Here is a 9510-nt window from a genome sequence, read left to right on the forward strand (position 1 = left end):
CCTTAATATGCATTGCAAATGCTTCTTCATCAGATGATTGATTACATCTTTCATGCTGACAGCAGATCACCCTGTGTAAACAGAGTTGTGCTGCAGACAAAGAATCTGGACCAGGGCTTCAGCCTCGTGTAGAAGGGCCTTTACAGTTTTATTGGATGAGTCCTATATTGTCAGTTGGCCTAACAGACAATCTATTTTCTCCCTACTCTCCTGTAACAGACAATGAAGAGAACGATCTGGCGAATTTCATTTTTTTTCTCCCTTTTTGTTCTCGCGGTATATAAACCAGAACAAGCATGTGTGTGAGGGAGTCAGGAGAAGTAGTGTTATGGATGAATGTTTGGTCAAAAGTTTACATACCCCAGTTCTTAATACAGTGTATTGTGCTTTTTCATAGATGTATAACATTTATATTTAAATATAATTATAAATGAATAAAGTGGTTGGAGGGCACTCGAAATATCTGACAACATCCAAGGCAGGATTTCAATACTCCTAATTTATTGGCATAAAACTAATGTATTGGCATAAAACTCATAAAATCTACATACATAAAATCTAAAATAATGATATAAAACATATACATAAGTCCATGAAGTAGTGCAGTCAGCCCTGTGACCGTATATAATCGCCGAATCGGCGTCACTTGTAAATGTCCACACTAAATGTAATCGCCAGTAGAGATGTCGCAAACAAATTTTTCAAATTTTCCGTTGGCGAACGCGAATTTCTGCAAATGTTCGCGAACCGCCATTGACTTCAGGCAGGCGAATTTTAAAACCCACAGGGACTCTTTCTAGCCACAGTAGTGATGGAAAAGTTGTTTCAAGGGGACTAACACCTGGACTGTGGCATGCCGGGGGGGGGGGATCCATGGCAAAACTCTCATTGAAAATTACATAGTTGACGCAGAGTTGGATTTTAATCCATAAAGGGCATAAATCAACTAACAATCCTAAAATATATTGAACAACGTGGTTTAAAACATCAAGTGTGTGTATACGATCAGGTATGATGTTGTATAAATCAGGTAGTGTAAGGGTTACGCCCGCTTCACAGACATTGACAGACCAAACTCCCCTTTTAATGCTCCGCAAACAGTTTACATTTGCCCAACCGCAAACTTCCCATTTGCACAAGGTTGGATACCAAGCTAGCCATGTCCCGTTGATGTCATTGAAGGTCTCTTCCTCCACCCAGCCACGTACAACACTAAGGGTCCCCGAAAGGTGAATTGAATTGATTTTTCGAACGGGGAGATGGTTAAAAAAAACGCTGGCTCCCTCCCCTTTGTTTGAATCCACGGTCACTGCGTCTGCGCCGTGCAATTTACTGTCGCACCCGATATGAGTGGTATTTTCTGTAGTTCTCTTCTCATCAGTTGAATCGCTGTTACGTCCCATATCAGGGATTGCCTTTTGTGAAAAAACTATTTAGGCCGGGTACCTTCGACTGCCTTCACAGTGACAGACCAAACTCTGATACACCAAACTGAATTGATTTTAGGAACTGGGAGATGGAAAAAGCAGCTTGGTCGGTCCTCTTACTCCCAAGTTGGGGCACTGTGCGTGCACGGAGCAATGTGCAGTGACACCCTATATGAGTGGTGTCTTAACTAGTACTATTCCTATCAGTTTAATCCCTGTTACGTCCCTTATCCGGGGACATGTGTCGAATTGACTAACCATTGTCGAATTAACGAACCATTACGACATCCTGCAATAATTTAGTTCTGAGCTTTGTACTTGCTTTGTATTGGAATTGATGGGGATTTTTTAGATTGTCTGCATTATTTCTAATAAACTATTAAGAGACTTTATTATGATTTTTTTTATTTTATGTATTAAAAACCCATACAACTTTAAAAAATAAAAATACAAAATTAATGTTTTTTCTATGAAAAATTATCCAGCCGATCGCTTTTGGTCTGATCATAATGAAGCAACGACCTTATCATCTGGGGTGTGGCAACATTGCCAACACACTCATAGAGGTGATGATCGCTTCATTGTGATACGCAAGCCCCTTCACCATAACAAGGTAACGATCACGAAGGGGAATTGACACTTGCATGTGCCTTTTTTTTTGTTTTGTTTTGTTTTTGCAGCCACAGTGCAGCACCAGAGGCCAGAAAAATTAGGCATGTACACATGCCTGAAAAATAATGTTATTGTTGCAGCCGTTGTTGTAGCAGCGGCCGGAAAAATTTATGTTTTCAAGGCAGAAAGGTGACTAAAACATTGCGGCTTGAACCCTAGTTGGTGGCGGAGAATTCACGAAAGTCATCCGGTATGCAGATATTAAATACAGCAGCGTGGGGACAATTTTGAGGCCAAGGCATGTAATCAGGCCTTTTCTTAGTCAAACGTATTCCCCACTGTCAGTCCTTTCGGGATCCATGCCTCATTCATCTTAATGAAGGTGAGGTAATCAACACTTTTTTGACCGAAGCGACTTCTTTTGTCAGTGACAATGCCTCCTACTGCACTGAAGGTCCTTTCTGACAGGAAGCACTTGGGTTGGACGGCACTCCTGTAGAGTCCTTTTTGCACGGTGCTCAGTGGTAATGTGAGATGATGTATAGTAAAAGGAGACCACGGCACTCGTTTTTCGTATATAAGAAAATTATTTTTATATTTTCATTTCATGATATTATTTAATCATTTCATCATTCATAATTTCATTGTTTTTTAGCATCCAGGAATGCAAAAGACTTGGCCAACGTTTAACGTTTCGGTCCTTGTATGGGACCTTGATCACGGCCTGGAGTAAGATACAATGTAATGTGTCAGGAAACATTATACATGATTAGAATAAATTGAAGTATAGTTCATAGTATATATTACATCATGGTTCATAGTATATATTACATACATGTCAAGTAGTCAGCTATCAAATCGCTAGGGGCGCAGAGGGTGACAGGTAAGCATACTGTCGTTAAAGGTATGAATTTCATATAGATATCATCTATTGTAGAGTTACATACACATAGTTAGTTACAGTTGAGTACAACATTGGGTGGCAAAATGGGAGAAAACAGGGAAAAGCAGGAAAAAGCAAAGCTGAAGTCCACAGCAAGTGAAATAGTAATATCTTTTGCGAAATTCATGGTTGGCAAGGGTAAGATTAGGCAGACAATATGGCAAAGTAGCAGGGCTTCTCTGGGGTGACGAGACCTGTAAAGTGTTGCAGAGGTTGTAATTGTCATTAGGCTGGATAATATATAGACATATAAGTATACATAAAATAGAAGAGGAGCCTCTGGTATAGCACTGGGTAAGGGTCAGGGTCACATCCCATAGGGACATATTGTCTGAAGTTGCCATTGATGGATAGAGTAGGTTGGGGTGTCAATCGGTATTTACCTTTGTCCGGGCTGCATGTTGCCTGCTGGAGGATGCGCTGGTGTGAGCAGCGCTGATGCCTTATTTGAAGTGTGCCGCCGGTGTGGGCTGGCGTCTTACGCACGCCTCCGGCTCCGTCGCACGCATGACGCCGCCGCGCGCAGGCGGATGACGTCACTGCGGCACCGGCGCGCATGCGCAATCGGCCCGCCGTAACCTGTGCTGGCAAGGTAGTGCTGGCATGGGTGATGTAGGGGTTGTTACGATTACACAGGCGTAGGTGGCTTGGAGCAGAGGCCCGTTTAAAATAAATGGGTGCAGGCAGAGATAGATAGAGAATTGGGATACATATGGTGACCCAACCAGGGTATAGGTACTAATAATGAACATAATGGCTAGATAAGTTCAGTCATTCTGAAATTAATTCTATAACGAGTATAATACAGACATAGTGCAATATAATATGGGTATGGTACAATATGCTATAGATTGCATCTCCTGTTGTATATAACTATATGGAAACTATACTTAGTACTATATGGCTATATTGTATCGTATACTACCTGGTTTGGATGGACTTTAAGAGTCATTTTGTCTGTGGGAGGTAAAGAGAAAATGGTATTAGTAAACGTCACATTACAACAAAAGGTCATTTACATTAAATGCGAAAAGAAGGAGGTGAGTGTGGGATATTAGATGTCCAGTTATAGTTATATAACTACACGTTTAGTAGTACAAGTCTGGATGAGTTTATCATGATGTACAGAAATCAAAGTCCCGATTCATACCGTTTGGAAAAAGGGTATTAAGTTCGAATATCCAAAACGATTTGCGTTCTTTCAGGCGCGCGATCCGGTTACCGCCTCTTCTTCCCGCCGGTATTTGTTCCAGTATTTGGAATCTGAGTTGGCTAATTTGATGTTTTGCAAGGGAGAAGTGATGTGGGATGGGTTGTTCAGTTCTGTTACACCGGATATCGGATTTGTGTTTGGAAATTCGGTCGCGTATATTTTGTGTAGTTTCCCCCACGTAGGCCAGGCCGCAAGGGCATTTGATTAGGTATACTACAAATGAGGAGCTACATGTGAAGAAATTTTTTGAATGGTAAATTTTACCCGAACGGGGATGTGTTATGCGATTCCCTTTGATTACATTAGTGCACTGTGCACAATGGAGGCATGGATATGTTCCTGTTTTTTTCGGGGCTAGGGTGGTTTGTTGTAATGTGGCTTTGAGGGGGCCGATGTCGGCGTGTACTAATTTATCTCTCAGATTGTTTGGTCTCTTGTAGCACATCCGGAAGGGATATTTGAATTCGGCGACTTCAGGGTAAGATTGTTAAAGGAGAGGCCAATGTTTTTTAACAATAGACTGAATCTTTGGGACGAACGGATGGTAAGTCACCACTAGGGGGACTCGTGGTGGGGATATAGTTTTAGGTGGTATGGGTGCTGTGGATGTGGCAAGAGCAAGTTCTTTAGTAAGTAAGGAGGTGGGGTAACCCCTGTCTTGGAATTTATTGGACATTTCGGTAAGTCGCTGTTCTTTCATGGTGGGATTTCCTACGATCCTGGTTACTCTTTTGAATTGTGAGCGTGGTAGGTATTTTTTGGTATTTTTTGGGTGACAGCTGGAAAAATGTAGTAGTGTATTTCGGTCAGTGGGTTTAGTATATAAATCTGTTGTGAGAGTACCTGTCTCGGTTTTCAGAATGTTAGGTCGGGATCCTGACTATTGATATACTCGGTAAATTCAGTAAATGAATTTACATCGCCGTGCCAGATGCAGAAAATGTCGTTGATGTATCGGTGCCAAATTTTGGCATGGGTCAGGAAGAGGGGGTTAGTGTAGACTTTCTGACAGGACACTTGAAGTGGGGCAGGCCAGAAGTTCTATCGCAAACTGGGATAGCTCAGGCCACAGGTCAAGCCTGCACACCCAGTAGTCAAGGGGTTCATTGCTCCTCAGAGTGTCGATATCTGCAGTTAAGGCGAGGTAGTCTGCTACCTGTCGGTCGAGTCATTCTCTGAGGGTGGACCCCGAAGGGCTGTGGCGATGCATAGGACTTAAAAAGCTCTGCATGTCCTCCATCAACAACACATCTGTAAAGCGTCCTGTCCTTGCAGCCGTGGTCGTGGTAGGAGGAGGATTACTTTCACCTCTTCCCCAGTTAGATTCCCGTTGTGCTGTGACATCCCCCTTATAAGCTGTGTAAAGCATATTTTTTAGCTTGGTTTTGAACTGCTGCATCCTTTCTGACTGTCCGACTTTCTGCTTATACCGGGGGTCTAGTAGCGTGGCCACCCAGTACAGTTCGTTCTCCTTCATCCTTTTTATACGAGGGTCCCTCAACAGACATGACAGCATGAAAGACCCCATTTGCACAAGGTTGGATGCCGAGCTACTCATTTCCCGTTCCTCATCCTCACTGATGTCATTGACGGTCTGTTCTCCCCCCCAGCCACGTACAAAACTACGGGTCCCAGATAGGTGACAACAAGCACCCTGGGATGCCTGCTGTGGTTGGTCTTCGTCCTCCTCAAAGCCACATTCCTCCTCTGACTCCTCTTCCTCATACTCCTCTTGCAGCGTTGCCGCAGGTCCGGCAAGCGATGATGACAAGGCTGTTTCTGGTGGTGATGGTGACCACAACTCTTCCTCTTCACGCTCATCTACAGCCTGATCCAGCACTCTTCGCAGGGCAAGCTCCAGGGAGAAAAAAAATGTGATGAGGTCGCTGATGGTGCCTTCGGTGCGACTGACTAGGTTTGTCACCTCCTCAAAAGGACGCATGAGCCTACAGGCATTGCGCATGAGCGTCCAGTAACGTGGCAAAAAAATTCCCAGCTCCGCAGAGGCTTTCCTAGAACCCCTGTCATACAAATACTCGTTGACGGCTTTTTCTTGTTGGAGCAGGAGGTCGAACATTAGGAGTGTTGAATTCCAACGTGTCGGGCTGTCGCAAATCAAGCGTTGTTTCAGCGCTGAATGTCTGAAAAGTGCGCCATGGACGTGTAGGAACGCCTGAAATGGCCACACACCTTCCTGGCCTGCTTGAGGACGTCCTGTAAGCCTGGGTACTTAGAAACAAAGCGTTGTACGATGAGATTCAACACATGTGCCAAGCACGGCACATGTCACAACTTGCCCAAATTCAATGCTGCCAACAAATTGCTTCCATTGTCACACACCACTTTCCCGATCTCCAGTTGGTGCGGGGTCAGCCACTGATCCACCTGTGCGTTCAGGGCGGACAGGAGTGCTGGTCCGGTGTGGCTCTCTGCTTTCAGGCAAGTCAACCCCAAGACAGCGTGACACTGTCGTATCCGGGATGTGGAATAGCCCCTGGGGAGCTGGGGGGATTCAATTGATGTGCAGCCAGACGCCGCAGCAGAAGAGGACTCAGCCGAGGAGGTTATCGAAGAGGATGGAGTAGAGGCGGTGGCAGTAGGCCTGCCTGCAAGTCGTGGCGGTGTCACCAACTCCGCTGCAGAGCCACGCATTCCATGCTTGGCAGCCGTCAGCAGGTTGACCTAATGCGCAGTGTGGGTGATATACCTGCCCTGACCGTGCTTTTCAGACCAGGTATCAGTGGTCAGATGGACCCTTGCCCCAACACTGTATGCCAGAGATGCCATGACTTCCTTTTCAATCACTGAGTAAAGGTTTGGGATTGCCTTTTTTGAAAAAAAAATTCATCCGGGTACCTTCCACTGTGGTGTCCCAATAGAGACACATTTTTTTGAAGGCCTCAGACTCCACCAGCTGGTATGGTAAAAGCTGGCGGGCTAAGAGTTCCATCAAGCCAGCTGTCAGACGCCGGGCAAGGGGGTGACTCTGTGTGACATTGGCTTCTTACGCTCAAACCTTTCCTTTACAGACACCTGACTGTGGGCAGATGAGATGGAACTGCTGAAGGTGAGAGGCGGAGTGGCGGGTGGTTGAGAGGGGGCAAGGAGGACAGCAGTGGTTGACGTGGCTGAAGATGCTGGACCAGGAGGAGGATAGGTGGCTTTGAGTTTGTGTGCTGCTTGTACTCATGTGTTGATCCCATTGGCGTTTGTGATGTGAGATCATGTGCCTTCGCAAAGCAGTTGTACCGAGGTGGGTGTTGGACTTCCCACGACTCAGTTTCTTTTGGCACACAAAAAAAATGCCACACTGCTGAGCTTTGCAATGACGGCATTCTGGTGGTGGCAACCGCAAGCGTTGATTGGGGTGCTGTCTGGCTGACCCCGGGTGCCGATACATGCTGTCTGGGTGCCACTAGCTCCTTGCGACGCCCCCCCCCTCCCCCCGCTTCCAACTCATCTCCTTCTCTCTGTCTCCCCTTCTGAACTTCCCCCTCTTCTTCTTCTTCTCTTCGAGCAGGCACCCACGTGGCATCCACGGACACATAGTCATCATCAACCACTTCACTTGTATCTGACACCTCAGCAAAGGAAGCAGCAGTGGGTACAACATCATCATCATCATCATCATCACACTGTACGTCCATGTGTGTAATGCTGCCTGACTGAGACATATCCCTGTTATCTACATCCTCTGGCAAACATCACTAATTTAATCCAACTGATGTGTAAATAACTCCTCTGAGGGATCAAGTAAAGCGGCTGTGGTGGTAGTGGTGGTGGCAGAGGGCGGGAGAGTGGTAACTTGAGAGCAGGTGACCAAAGCTGAGCTGGAGGAGGATAGTGCGTCAAGGTTCTTAGCAGAAGCTGTTGAAGATTGGGTGTCCTGTGTAAGCCAGTCAACTATTTTCTCCGAATTTTTTGGGTTCAGGATACATGGCCTCTGAACACTGGGCATTTTTCCAGGGCCAGTGGAAATCACAGCACCATGACTGCCCCTGCCTGTCATTTTTTTTTTAGATAAGTGGTACTATGCGTGCAAGGTACTGTGCCACCCTATATAAGTGGTGGGCAGTGGGCACAGTACAGTCTGTGTGGGCCTGACACACACTGGCTTGCAACTGGGATTCTATCACAGAAAAATAATAAATATATTTTTTTTTATCTACAAGGTATTTGTGAGTGACACCCTGTAACGGTATCAGTGGTGGCCTAGCAGCAAGTGGCCACAGTACAGTCTGTGGGCCAGACACACACTGGCTTGCAACTGGGATTATCACAGAAAAATAATTAAAAAAATAAAAATAAAAAATTATCTGCAAGGTATTGTGACACCCTGTATGAATGGTGTGCACACAGTACTGTCTCTGGGCCACACAGTCACTAACTGACTTGCAACTGCGATTATATCACAGATAAATAATATAAATTGACTTTTTTTTTATCTGTAAGGTATTGTCTGTGACACCCTGTATGAATGGTGTGCACACAGTACTGTCTGTGACTGAGCCTGCAGCCTCTCACACAGGGGCAGCCAGGCAACTGCTATATATATATATATATATATATATATATATATATATATATATAAAGAAGCAGACTGATGTACCAGCCCTAAAAAGGGCTTTTTGGGGTGCTGTCAGGACGCTGTCCTTACAGCAGATGAGTCTGTGGACACAGAACACTGCCCTAGCTAACGCTTTCCCTATTAGATGAGCAGCAGCTACACTCTCCCTCCTCTCACTAAGAAAGCAGCTTCCGAATGAATCTAAAATGGATGCTGTCCAGGAGGTGGGAGGATCTGGGAGGGGGGGTTCTGCTGCTGATTGGCTGGAATGTGTCTGCTGACTGTGAGGTACAGGGTCAAAGTTTGCTCAATGATGATGTATAGGGGGCGGACCGAATATCGCATATGTTCGCCCGCCGCAGCAAATGCGAACAAGCCATGTTCGCCGGCGAATAGTTCGGGACATCACTAATCGGCAGATGGCTTGTGAGTCACTTGTGATTGTCCGCACTGGATCACCCGTTCAGGCGTCCGCATGCAATAGGGATCACTGGTGCAATAAGAACCAAAGGGCAGAGTACTTTACCCCTCTTCCGTTCCCGTGCACTCGTCCAGCAGCAGCTGCTTAACTTCACCCGGCGTCCCGAACGGTTCACAAGTCTCAAACGCGGCGTCCCACGTGACCTGGCTGCATCACGTAATACACACTGCTCAGTGGAAAGCTGGTGATATGCTGGGTCTTAAAGTCCGGAACGTATGTAAGTCTTTGTATCGGATGTCGTTCACTGGGGGTCCAAGGGGTGAAATG

The sequence above is a fragment of the Bufo gargarizans genome, chromosome 3 (genome assembly GCF_014858855.1).
Source record: "Bufo gargarizans isolate SCDJY-AF-19 chromosome 3, ASM1485885v1, whole genome shotgun sequence".
Taxonomy (NCBI): domain Eukaryota; kingdom Metazoa; phylum Chordata; class Amphibia; order Anura; family Bufonidae; genus Bufo; species Bufo gargarizans.